This window comes from Balaenoptera acutorostrata, chromosome 18, assembly GCF_949987535.1.
Source record: "Balaenoptera acutorostrata chromosome 18, mBalAcu1.1, whole genome shotgun sequence".
Classification (NCBI taxonomy): Eukaryota; Metazoa; Chordata; class Mammalia; order Artiodactyla; family Balaenopteridae; genus Balaenoptera; species Balaenoptera acutorostrata.
This window is the reverse complement of record NC_080081.1, coordinates 13,722,902-13,735,609: the sequence shown is the minus strand read 5'-3', so window position 1 is coordinate 13,735,609 and position 12,708 is coordinate 13,722,902. Positions and strand designations below refer to the sequence as shown.

General features: G+C 38.4%; 1 protein-coding gene across 1 annotated transcript in view; it reads left to right on the top strand.

Moving 5' to 3' along the window:
- The window catches only part of HS6ST3 (heparan sulfate 6-O-sulfotransferase 3), a 652,398-nt gene that overhangs the window by 318,806 nt on the left and 320,884 nt on the right, over positions 1–12,708 (top strand). The window lies entirely within an intron of this gene.

The following is a 12,708-nucleotide window of genomic DNA, read 5'->3' as shown; positions in this document are numbered from 1 at the left end:
GCTACGGCAGAGTGTACCGTACGCTCCCGGCCAGGCTGCATTAGCGCATCACACTACAGACTCTCCCAGCCAGTGAGCCCACCGTGCCGTTCTGAGTTGTGGATTCTGCAACGCATGAACTTTGCTCTGCAGTGTTCTCCCTCTTTGTCACATGTTTTGTACTTTGGCGAACTTTTCTGAAAAACAAGAGCTTCTTTTGGATATTGAAATGTGGGTTTTATAAAAGTGGCATGAGAGTCCTCCAAGTGTTGTTCTAGAAAATAAAAAGATAATATTTATCAGTAAGTTAGGGGTTGGTAGAAGTCCTTTGACATTAGGAAGGGTCCATGTGCGTCACTGCAGACTGGGCAGGATGTTCAACAGTTGAGAATGTCATCTGGAGGAATCTATAGAGGAAAGTGTTTCATGGTTCCAGGAGAGTTTTGAGGAGGGTGAAGGAGCAACTGCCACTGTGTGAGGCATCTCCCTGGGGACTTCCTGTCATGTGACTTGCATTACTGCTGATTCTCTTTGAGCCCTATCTAGGAATGCACACACCATCCCCCTACTTATATCCTCCAAATGAGGTGTGTGTATACTCTTGGAATCAAGTGCAAGCTAGTAAAGTGTATGATAGGAGGGACCCAAAATAACAAACTAGCAAGTGGTAATAATAGAAGGTAACACTCCCATTTATCTTTTATTTTTAAAGCATGTTTTTTCCTTTTTACTTGCTTTCTTAAGCATCTGGTCCTACCACCTAGCTTATACAATACTGTCATAACATCATAGGTAATACAAGGCTAATGTGGACATCGAGAGAAGCATACATACTTAACAGTAAGTAAGAGCACTAAAATGAAATAACTATAATTGAAACGAAAATCATCAATGATTGATAGAGAAAGTACAAAAAATCTCCCTTGCTTATGTTTTAGGAACACATATATTTTTCCAAGGTTTTATAGGTTTTTGGAAAGTGGGCATCCATATAGAATCCATGAATTTGCAAACTCTGCTTTCTTTTAGGGATGAGGCCCCCATCTTTATTCTAATTCTGATATTTCACTTTGAATCAAAATGGGCTGTTCATTCATAGGCTTTCACTCAATTTTTTAGACTCATTCGTTTATTCAAAAATTTTTAGAGAGTGCCTGTTACATACCTACCACTGTTCTGGGTCCTGGGTCCAGAAAACATTCCTTGCTCTCAGTGAATTCATTCCCCAGTGGGAAAGATAGGAAACAAACAAACAAACAAATGGTACATGCCCTCGGGTGGTGAAAAGTAAGTGAGAAATAAAATGAGTTAACTTCCTGGAGAGTATGCTAGGGTGGGTGACGCGAACTCTGAGATGGGGTGAATGGCAGGGCCTCTGAGGAGGTGACATTTGAGCACCCAGATGAAGTGAGGGTCCAGCCATTTGAAATTCTTCTGGAAAAGCATGCCAGGCAAAAGGAACAGCAGGTGCAAAGGCTGCTGTTCCTCGTGGGAGCCCACGAGGCGAGTGTGAGGACCGGTGACAAAGAGGCCAGTGTGGGTGGAGCAGAAAGGAGGCTGGACCTTGTTGGCCATGGTCGAGATTTTATACTGTGTTCTTCCTGTGATGGTACACTTCAAGAGAGGAACTTGCATTTTGCTGGCTGTTGTGTTGAGAGTCGACTGCAGAGGGCGAACAACATGGAATTAGGAAGACTAGTTAGGAGGCTACTGCAGCCCTCCAGGTGACTGCATGATAACAGAACCTGTGGGCTTCCAAACTTACTTCATTCCCGAACATGCAGTTGTATCTTGGCTGCAGTAATCCAAACTATTCACATGCATTAAATACTCTAAGCCTGTTACCCCAATTTTGCACTTCGCGAAGACTGGATTCAAAGCTACCACAGGGACTACTCATGTTCATATTACAAGAGTATTTTGCCCATAAAGCATCATCATTCTCCAGCTAGTTCAGTATCATGAAATCCAATTACACTGACCGCATTTATTACAGATAAATTTTTTTCCCATTGTTGACATTCCCCAACAAATGAATTCCACAACAGTGGAATATTTCCAATTAAAATGAAGACGTCTCACTTTATATTCACTCTTATTTTGATAAAACATAAGTCCACCCAATTCTTATTTAATGATTATACTTATAAGTGATTTCAATTAATTGGTTTCCAAACACAAAACAATAAAATTGTTTAATAAATTACAATAATTATAAAGTCTGAAGTTGTTTGCTAGCATTTCATTTAGAAACACAGTACAAATGCGTTGGGCACATACTTGTGTTTTTGACCAGCATTCTTTTACACAATGAACTTGCAATAAACATAGGAAAAGAAACTTCTAATGTGTGCCTCTTTGGAAGATTAATGCCTCTCATTTTTTTTTTTTTCATTGACCAATACTTAAGATAGATGCTAATAGCCTACTATATGCATCAAAATAGTACACAACTGGGTTAAGTGATTCTGGCATATTGTTGTGGATGCATGGCAGCAGGTTGGCTGCCGTAAGCTACCCAAGTGAGGCCGGAGAGTCCTGAGTCTGAACACTTGTCCTGGGGAGAGGCCACCTGGGACAGAGCCCAGGCTGTGTTTTTTTAAGAAGCATGTAGTTTTGGGCAAGTAACCTATTGACGCCTGTCGTGTCTCCACTAAATGGAATAAACATGGTACCAGCCTCCTAAGATCGTAGTGAGGATTAAATAGGTAATATGTTTAAAGCACTAGAACAGCAAACATGGCAAGCACGAAACAAATGTGAGCTTTTATTATTCTATCCTGCAGTTTGCTGCCCGAAGTCTTGAAGAACTTTGCAGTTCTTCTTTCGAATGAAACCTCCTAGGTAAATCTCTCTTTTGCATATATGAGAAAAATCTGCCAAGCCCATATTTGACTTTTCAAAGATAAAATGTTTGTGTGACATAGGAGTTCGTACACAGGTTTTCATTACTAAAGAACAAAAAAATAGACAACTCAGAATTAGTCTGTGCCTTTCTTGTGGATTGCTCTTTTTTTTTCTGAGATTCTTTTTTCTTATAGCTAAAAAAAAAGTCAATCATTAGCCTTTGTAAGTCATGGTATGTAAAATTGTTAATTACAAGCCTTCTTTTGTGTGAGCATGTGTGTGACAGAGATTGAAGCAGGGAGAAGAGAGAGGAAGAGAACTCTAAACCAACGACTTTCCAAAGCTTTGTACAAAAAAATCAGGAGGGACAGTAAATAACCATTCTCTATCAACCCCAGACAGTCAGCTGATTTGCCAGTGCAATTTGGTATCCAGGCCAGTTACCGGAATGAAACTTTATTTGGCCTAAATGTCACAAATAGTGGTTTCCAGGGCTTTTCAATCGGTTAGATTTTAGAAAATATAGCTTTTCTCTACAGCTAGATGAGTTCCTTTCATTTATTGCATATGCCTTTCCTAAGTAAGCGCGCTCTGGGATTCACAGCTCTGTGGTTGGTTGGTGCTACGGATGTTTCAAAGGCTCTAGAAAAATAAGTCTGTGCCCCCGAGAAAACCAAGGGAGATGCAGGAGATCTTCATACTGGCACTCAAAATAAGGAATTGCCATTTTCGCAGGTCAAATATTGGCAGTCCCATATGATTGAACCTAAATTGTATTTTTTAAAAGTACGAAAATTCTGCTAAAATGAAAAGGTGGCACCCTTGCTCTAAGACCCCATAGTGAAGAGGAGAGGAGGTGTGCCTCAGGCTGGGGTCTCTTCAACGGTGTCACAGCTGTGTAATTATGTACAGCTAATAAGCTTCATAACCTCATTTCAGGGTTACTATTGTTCACATTGCCTCTATTTGTAATTTTAGAATCCAGCTCCTAAACCCTATAATTAGGAAGAAGTATCAAAGTGCCTACTTACACACTTTTTATTTGTTTTCTAAGGTTGTAATTGTCTATAAGTGCTTGCATGGCTGACAATTCAGCAAATGGAATGGTTTCCAAATACCCTCATTGCAACCTTCTTGATGGTGCGTTCTCATTTCACTCCTCACCTGGAAGCTATTCAGTTTTTTCCAGCTTTAATTCTGCTCAAAAGTAGGAAAATGTTTATTTTCAATTAGAGTCTTAACATAGCTTGATACTTTCGCTCTGCCATTTTAAAGGGACCAGAGGAAATTAAAATCAGGGACATAAGTCATTTGACTTCTGGTCAAAAAATTGCTACTTTCTTCTCTGTGTTTGTAAGAGTTTTGAGATTTCTCTCTCAAGTCAGCTGCCTCTACATTCTTGGCACTTGTGCAGTTTGCTGATGATAGCACTTCTACAGCTGGTCCCTGTTCTCCATGTGTTTTTTAAAGAATTTCTTCTTCTCTTGTTGTTACCATAAGGAATATGTTGCACAAGTCGAATTTAATTGATTCTGATGTTATGTGCTTACTCCTAGACAAATGATAGATATGACAGCCCTATCTCTGGGAAGATTTCAGTTCTGTATGACCGTGACATTGACAAACAAGTAGCGTTACTATTCTCTACTTGTTGAATCATCTGGGGAGATTTTTAAGATCCTGAGATCAGGTTGAACCAAAACAATTACATCAGAATATCCTGGGGTGGGATCTGGACCTCAAGAGTTTTAAAAACTCCCCCGGTGATTCCTAATGTGCGGCCAAGAATGGGAACCACGGAGTTAGAACAGATAACTAGATAAATGTTTAGTGGGTGAGGACATAAATTATTACCCAACCCGTAGAACAAGCATGGTATGTTGGATTTAAATGGTCTTGGGTCTGAAATCCAGGTCTGTCACTTGGTATGTGACCTTGGATGGGTTACTCAGATACTTCTGAGCTTCTGTTTCATCAGTTGTCACATTTCACAGGTGACAGTGTTGTTGTGAGGATTAAGTGCTTGGGCCTATCATCCAACAGATCTCAATGAATATTAGCTTCTTCTTTCTCTCCTCCCTTCTTTAATATAGAGTTTATTTCAGAGGATACTTCAGTGATTAAATGTGTTTTTTCTTTCCTGGTGGTTATTTAGTGCTTCATATATTTTATTTATTTATATTATTATTTGTAATAGGTATCATTTTATAATATATAATATGTAATTTTATAAAATATTTATATTATGAAACATTTATGATTTGCATTATTTATTATATATTATACTGTATAATATATAATAAATTATATATTTTTATATATATTATATATAAATTATAAATATATAATTATATTATATATAATTATATATTTATCATATATTATATTATTATATTATATTATTATGAATTTATATTTTGCTTTAAAAAATTTGGAAACAATTTTAGGATTGCCAAAGTATTACAAAGATAGAACTGAGCATTTTCATATACGCTTTGCTCAGCTTTTCCTAATGTTAACATTTTGCCCAACAATAATACTTTTATCAAAAGTAAGAAATCAACATAGGTAAAATGCTGTCAACTAAAGAATAGGCTTTATTGCAATTTCACCAGTTTTCCACTAACATCCTTTTTCTCTGCCAGGATCCAATCCAGGATCCCACGTTGCATTTAATTGTCATATTTCCTTAGTTTTTCCCATTCTGGGACATTCTGTGGCAGTTCTTGATTTTTCCTTACTTTCATGGCTTTGATATTTTGAAGAGCGCTGGTCAGTTATTTTGGAGAATGCCTCACAATTTAAGGTTGTCTTATGCCTACTTATGGGTAGAGTTGATGTATTTTTGGCATGAACACCACCAAAGTGATAGGCCCCTATCAGTATTAGGGGTACATGATATTGGTATATATAGGGCTCTTTACATAATTAATAATACAGTTAGTGAAATGAGACATTATAGGGAGCTGTATTAGTTTCCTAGGGCTGTCATAGTAACTACCACAGACTGGGTGGTTTAAACAACAAAAATTTGTGTCACAATTCTGGATGCTAGAAGTCTGAGATTGAGGTGTTGGCAGGGTTGGTTTCTTTCGAGGCCTTTCTCCTTGACTTGTAGGTGGCTTTTTTATTGTCTTCACATGGTCTTAACTCTATGCATGTCTGTGTCCTAATCTCTTCCTGTAAGGACACCAGTCATATTGGATTAGAGCCCATCCCAATGACTTCATTTAACCTTAATTACCTTTAAATGCTCTAATTCCAAACACAGTCATATTCTGAAGGACTGAGGGTTAGGACTTCAACACGTGGATTTTCCGAGATGGGGGGAACGACACATTTTAGCCCATGACAGGCACCTCTCAAGCAGGGACATACACTGAAATAGAAGAGGCGAAGGATTTCGCCAGAATGGTAAATGATCTGCAGTACTCCTTCGAAATAGAAGCAGCTTCTTGGCAAATTGGAGGAAAGTCACAGCAAACATAATGAAACTCAATGAGGACAAAATGCTCCATGGGAGAACCAAGCTGCTTAAGCATTAAATAGAAGACAGTTGGTTAAAGAACATTATGGGGATGGGAGGAAGAGTTGGTCCTTGGAGTTATAAATGAGTCTAAAAAAAAACCGTTTGCCAGTATTCCAGCTGTAAAAGTCAACATGATATGGGGATGCTGCAAGATATTTAAAGGGACAGAAATCTTTTTAAGGAAACGTTGAAAAGGGCTTATTCAGCCAAAAGAAGAAATTGCTGATAGGGGATTTAATTATCTCCAAGTCCTGTGTGTGAGGGAGTTCTTAAACCAAGGACAGTGACCACCTGTTTCAAAACTTTACAAGAACAGATTTCAAGTAAACAGGCTTAAATGGCAATGAATGAGAGTTAGATTAGAATAGAATAAAATTTTTCATAAGGAAACAATGGTTAAATACCAGAAAGTTTACAGATGGAAGAAGCATGATATTATAAAAAGAACATTGATTTGGAGTTAGATACCTCTGTTTTAAGTACGAGCTCCCGCATTCAGCTTTATGATCTTGGACAAAGAACTTAACCCCTATGATAACACTATCAGACTCATTATTTTTAAGGATGAAATGAGCTACTATAAATAATTTTAGCAGATTTAATGTAAATTTAGCAGATGGAGAGGAGAGCTTGCCACTCAGTAATTGTTAGTTTGATTGATTGTTACTCCCATGTATAATTTCATTTCTTAGACATGTCTAAAGAGTGCAGCCAATGTTCTCTGCTCAGCCTAAACTGGCATGTATGATATTATTTGAAGTCCAAGGAAATGATATTTCCAGTCCTTTTAGTTCTAAGACTTTACATTTTCTATCACAAAGTGATGTTGGGGCTTAAATGCCTAACCCTCTAAGAATCCAGGTAAAACAGATAGGCTGTCAGTTCAATGCAAAATTATAGGGACTAGGTAAACTCCTTTTGCTGTTAGAATCATGCAGGGGCTTGTGTTTGGGAAAAAGCATGAATTATTTGACAAATCATAGTTTACAAAATTCAGTTATGGTTAACCACTGTGTATTACTGGATTTCACAGAAATATTTTTCTATTGTAGATTTAAACCCTTTAGCAGATAATAAACCCTGACAGAAAGGCATGGTAAAATCTAGGCACTCATTCATAGACTCCAAATTGACGTTGATCACTATGCCTTCACAATTTGCTGCAGTTTGCCTGCTGTGTATTCACTCTCCAAGACAACATTGCAGCTAGTGTTTCAGCTTAGCTTTGGGCTCTAATTTGGGGTATTACACTTTTGAGTTTGAGAAAATCTCACAGTCTTTCAATTTCCCATGTATGAATTTAGAGTAGCCCTAATTTCTGGCTTCATAGGAGTTACTGATTTTAAGTGTATTCAGATGTCTCCTGGGTCTCACCAGCTTGAGGAATACAACTGATGTCACATCTAAGTTAAATTCACACTGCTCCCTTTGCCTAGGAAATTGCAGTAGGCGAAATCTCTTCCTTCTGGATTCTTCAGGATTACCTCCTTTGTCTAATATTTTTCCCGGACGGTGCCCCTGTAGGCCTGTGATGCCAGACTGGGCACTGTCTGGCCCTTTGCTCCACTGCAGAGAGATGACTTCAGTCTCTCCTGGGGCTACGGTCCTTGTCCTCACCATGGCCGTGATCAGAGCCTCCATCCCAAATATCTGCTTGTGTTGGCACCTGGGCTCCTGCTGCCCTCTATGGTGGTCTCAGAGGGCCCTGCTCTTCTCTTTACCACCTTGGACGTCCAGACATTCCCTACAGCAGCGGCTCAGAGATGGCCCAGGGGAAGTATACCACCCAGTCTTCTCATTGGCCACTCGCTATGGCTTCTCGCATAGCTTACAGGTCTCTCCAACCATTCCATCTGATGCTTCTTCCCTGCTTAGCCACATAATACTGCCCTGCTTGATCACAGCGTGCTCTTTTGCCAAACCCCACCCCCCCAAACCCCCCCCCACCCCGCCTGTCTCCATCTTTCAAAGACATAGTTCCTCCACTATTTATGTCTACCCTTGAGGAATCTTACTTGGGGTCCAGGCCTAAGAAAATCATACCAAGAGAGAGGATGGAATTCCCCTCTTACCAGATTGGTCCCACCCTCCAGGTCTCACTGTCTGTCTCTCCAGGGTGATTGACAGCAGAAGTGCCCAATCCCTTCCGATCCCACCTTCTACTCACAGGGGTATGGCTTTAACCTTTCCCTCCCCAAAGACAGTCACATGCCAGAAGGCTATAATCCTATAATACTAAACTTCTTCCTTATATTTTCTCCTTCTAAATTACAAGCACAAAGACAGGTCCTTTAATTTAGAAATGTCTCAGTGTCTGTGGATTTCATTTTTACATACGCCATGTGTTGGACTTCTAGGCTGAGTTTTGTCAAGCCCAGTTCAGCTCCTTTTCAAAGATCTTCCGGCATCTGAATGTTCTCAGGCTCTGCTAACCTGGGAGCAAACAGCTTGAATAAAACATATACTTGCCCACAAGAACAAACAATGCTTGGCAAGCACTATTTCTCCAATTAGAAGACTGTGTGTAGAGATTCAACTCTTGCCTATTACATAACCATCTCTTGCTGGCCAACTTTGTTTCTCATAGCCCCAGCTTCTCAAACTTTCCACTGTGTAATGTCCTTTGTTTTACATTTGCATAACTTAATGGTGCACACCTGTGTCTTTCTCAGAACAAAGGCATGGTCAGCACTAAAGTACATTCCACTCATCCCATTTCATTCCCCCTTGGTACAAGCTTTGAAATTAGTGGGGTTTTTTCCCCTCTTAAGATTCCGGGTTCTAATCCCTCTACCCAGAAGGGAGCATTACTCTGCCCCCTCCCCAGCACATGGCCTGGAAATAGGACTTTCCATTTCTTTTTGCCTTTTTCCCTTTACATTTGGGACTAAAATATTTGCCCAAATGATACCTTATCCCTACCTTTGGCTAGCTAGTGTGCTCTTTTATGTAAGAATTAATAGATCCACAAAGTCCTTCAAAATTATGGCTAATGAAGCCTGTAGAAATATGCAAGTTGCCTCAGTGGGCGTAGATTACATTTACTACATATTTTAAATTACTGACCAGATACTGAGAGACTTTATTATATTTAATGATGTATGTTATCGCATCTTTAACAAATAATGAGAAATTTTATTTTTCCTCTTACCCCTTTGTTCTTTTAAATAATATCTTCTCTAGTATATTGTTAATAAGGGAGAAAACCATTGTATTGAATTATGGTTCATTGGCTAAAAGACTCCATATTATTTGAATTATTTACTCTTTTGTAGCATTTGCATTCTCCTCCGAATTTAGAAGTTTATTTGTAATGCAGCAATATTATAATCAGACTTAGTCTGAAAAAGCTAATGGAGCTAGAAAATAAAAGTTTTGCCCTCCTCAGTCAGGATGAAATCATCAGTTTCTTCATACTAAATATTCTTTAGCAAAAGGTCAGCAAACTCATCTTCATTCTTATAAAACATGGGCAGAAATGAGAAGAATGTGAGAGGACAAAAGTGAGAGAATCAAAATTACTTATAATTATATCTCTATGCAGTAATAATAACTTTATTACTATGTTGCATATGTGGCTTGACATTCTAAATGAGCTGTATGAAATTAATACCAGTAAAACTATAAAGACAATTACTGGCAATTGTATAAAATAAAAGGTCTTTAAGCTCTTTTTAAAATATTGAAAATCATAAGTGAAGAGTGCATGGCAATTTCCCTTCCTTTTTTTGACTTTAAATCCTAAGTAGTCTTATTTGGCTAATAAAAGATAAGAAAAATGAATTTGGGAACTAGCCAAAGCCACAGACTATTCAAATTTTTTAAAAGCATTTTCCACTAATTCTGTATTGTGTTTTTATATGAGGTAAAATAATTTGATGATAATAAAATTTTCAGTTCTGATAAGAAAAAGTCTTTAACAGTGTTGTACTTAGTGTTCTAGTACCTCAACCAAGCAAGGTTGACATCTTTATATAGTGGAGAATGTCATCCGAATATTGCTGTGTTTTCCAAAGCTAGGCAAGTACACCTATGACTAAATTTTGCCCAGGAGACTGATTACCAGGTGCATTTTTAAAAGAACTTTATAATTAACACCCGTTATGGGCTGAGTTGTCCCTCTTCCATATTCATTTGTTGAAGTCCTAATCCCAAGTACCTCAGAATGTGACTGAACATAGTCTATAAAGAGGTAATTAAATTAAAATAAGGTCATTAGGGTGGGTCTTAATCCAATATGACTGGTATCCTTACAAGAAGAGAAAATTTGAACACATAGACATACACAGAGGGAAGATGAGTTGTGTGTTTGTGAAGGTCCAGGGAGTAGATGGCCATCTACAGTCCACGGATAGATGTCTCAGAAGAAACCCACCCTTCCAACCCCAGACTTGAAGACTAGTCCTGACGGGTGCCTGGAAGTGTTCCAGATGGCTCTATATCACAGTTCTCCCTGTTGCTGGTGGCCCTGCCTCTAATATTACCAGGTCTTGACCTTACCAGCTTTACCAAGATCTATGACTTTTTCCCCAAGCTTTCCACACTTCCTCTTGAACTTTTTTGGGTGACCTTGTCTCTAAATAGAATTAACTTTCTTTGATTGCTTTTATGAAGACTGAACATTCCTCATCTTTTATGTACTTGTCATATTCCAATTTCTACACCAACATTTTTTGCTTATGTTTTATCTCCCCTGTAAGATTATTAGTCCCTTAACTAATTCTCTTTATGAATTATAAAAAAGGTTAATTGAAAGAATTCTAGATTTGAAGCCTCCCTTCTTGATCAAATAATGCCTTTTTACACCTGTAACTGAGCTGTTTGTCTTGATGGACAGAACCATTTTGTCTGCCTGCCTTGAGTTCTTTGCCTTTCTTTCTAGGTAAATTCTCAAACCTACCCTCAACCCCAATCCATCCTATTTTCTCTGTTTCTGGGGGTGTCCATATTCGATGCTAAACAATGCCTTGAAGCACTTTGGTAGTTTTAAAAGTGAAAGTTCAAAATGTGGTGGTTAAATTTGACCAACAGCTAATGTTGTTTGAGAAGACAACTGAGAAAATGGCGGCCCTCATTTTCCCTCCACTCATTCTCAAAACTTGACCCTATGGATTTCCATGTTCCCTTTTTTTCTTCCTCTGTAAGAGAGACGTGTCTCCATTCCTTTTCAAGGTGAACCCTCCTTGGAGTCTGTCTGAGTTTTCCATGACTCTGATTTCGCACAGACTCTTTTGTGTGAAATGCCCCCTCTCTTGTGATAACCTGACACACTGACCACCTGGTAAACGTCAGCTCTAATTTTCCTTCTTTGAGAACTCTTCCCAGACTCCTGGCTGACACTTAGATGCTCCTTTTTCTGTGTCCTCTTCAAAGTTGGACATATGGCCATTAAAACACACAACTCAGGGTAATTATCTGTATCCCAGCTAATCCAAAAGCTTCTGAAGGCAGAGAGTGATAAACATAGTACTAGGATTTCTCACACGTGGGTTAAAGGAATACATGGAGAATTCCTCCCTCCTTTGATCCCCTAAACCGTAGTTCTAAGCAGAGCCCTTTCCTTAAACTTGTAAACAAACCTAGTTTCATCTTTAAAGCCAAAAAAAGAAAGAAAGAATAAAGAAGCAGAAAAAGAAAAAAGGAAGAAGAAAAGGAAATACTCCTTTTGTCTGTTTTTCCCCTAAACCACCACCATATTTCTCCAGTGGTCAGGCTTCAAAAAAAGCGGGTATAAAAAGAGAAATCACGAATTTTCTATACTTTATTTCCCATTCACTTCTCAATCCATTAAATCTGCTTTAACTGTCTCAACTTTACTGGCATTGCTCTTCTGAAGGTCATGAGTGAACTCCAAAGTGCAATGTCAATAGAGTCTTCTTGGGCCTTATTTGTCTGATCTGTTCACAGCAGTGGACTCTTGCTGACTTCTTCTTACAATTTTTATTTTCTTTGCTTCTAAAATGTAGCTCTTTCCTAATTCCTCTTTTTTCTCTTTATCATTCTCTTTGGATACCTTTTCTTTCTTGAACTGGAATCCAGAATGCCCAAAATCCTAATCTTTGGCTCTTTCTACTGCATTACTTACTCCTGCCCTACATTTTTCTAGGACACAGTCATTTGTTGTATCAAAAAGCCTTACTACCAAATGCATCTATTGAGATATTTTGTCACTCCAAAGGAAGGGAAATCAAAGGTCAGCGTTATCATTTCCTGGTCTAAATTTGTAACTCCCATATCTTGCAAGATTTTGGAGTTTAATTGTTTCAATTGTAATGTATTTATCTGTACTTTTATATAAACCTGTATTTTTAAATTACATTTCACATTTATAACTGTGCCCATTTTATCATGCT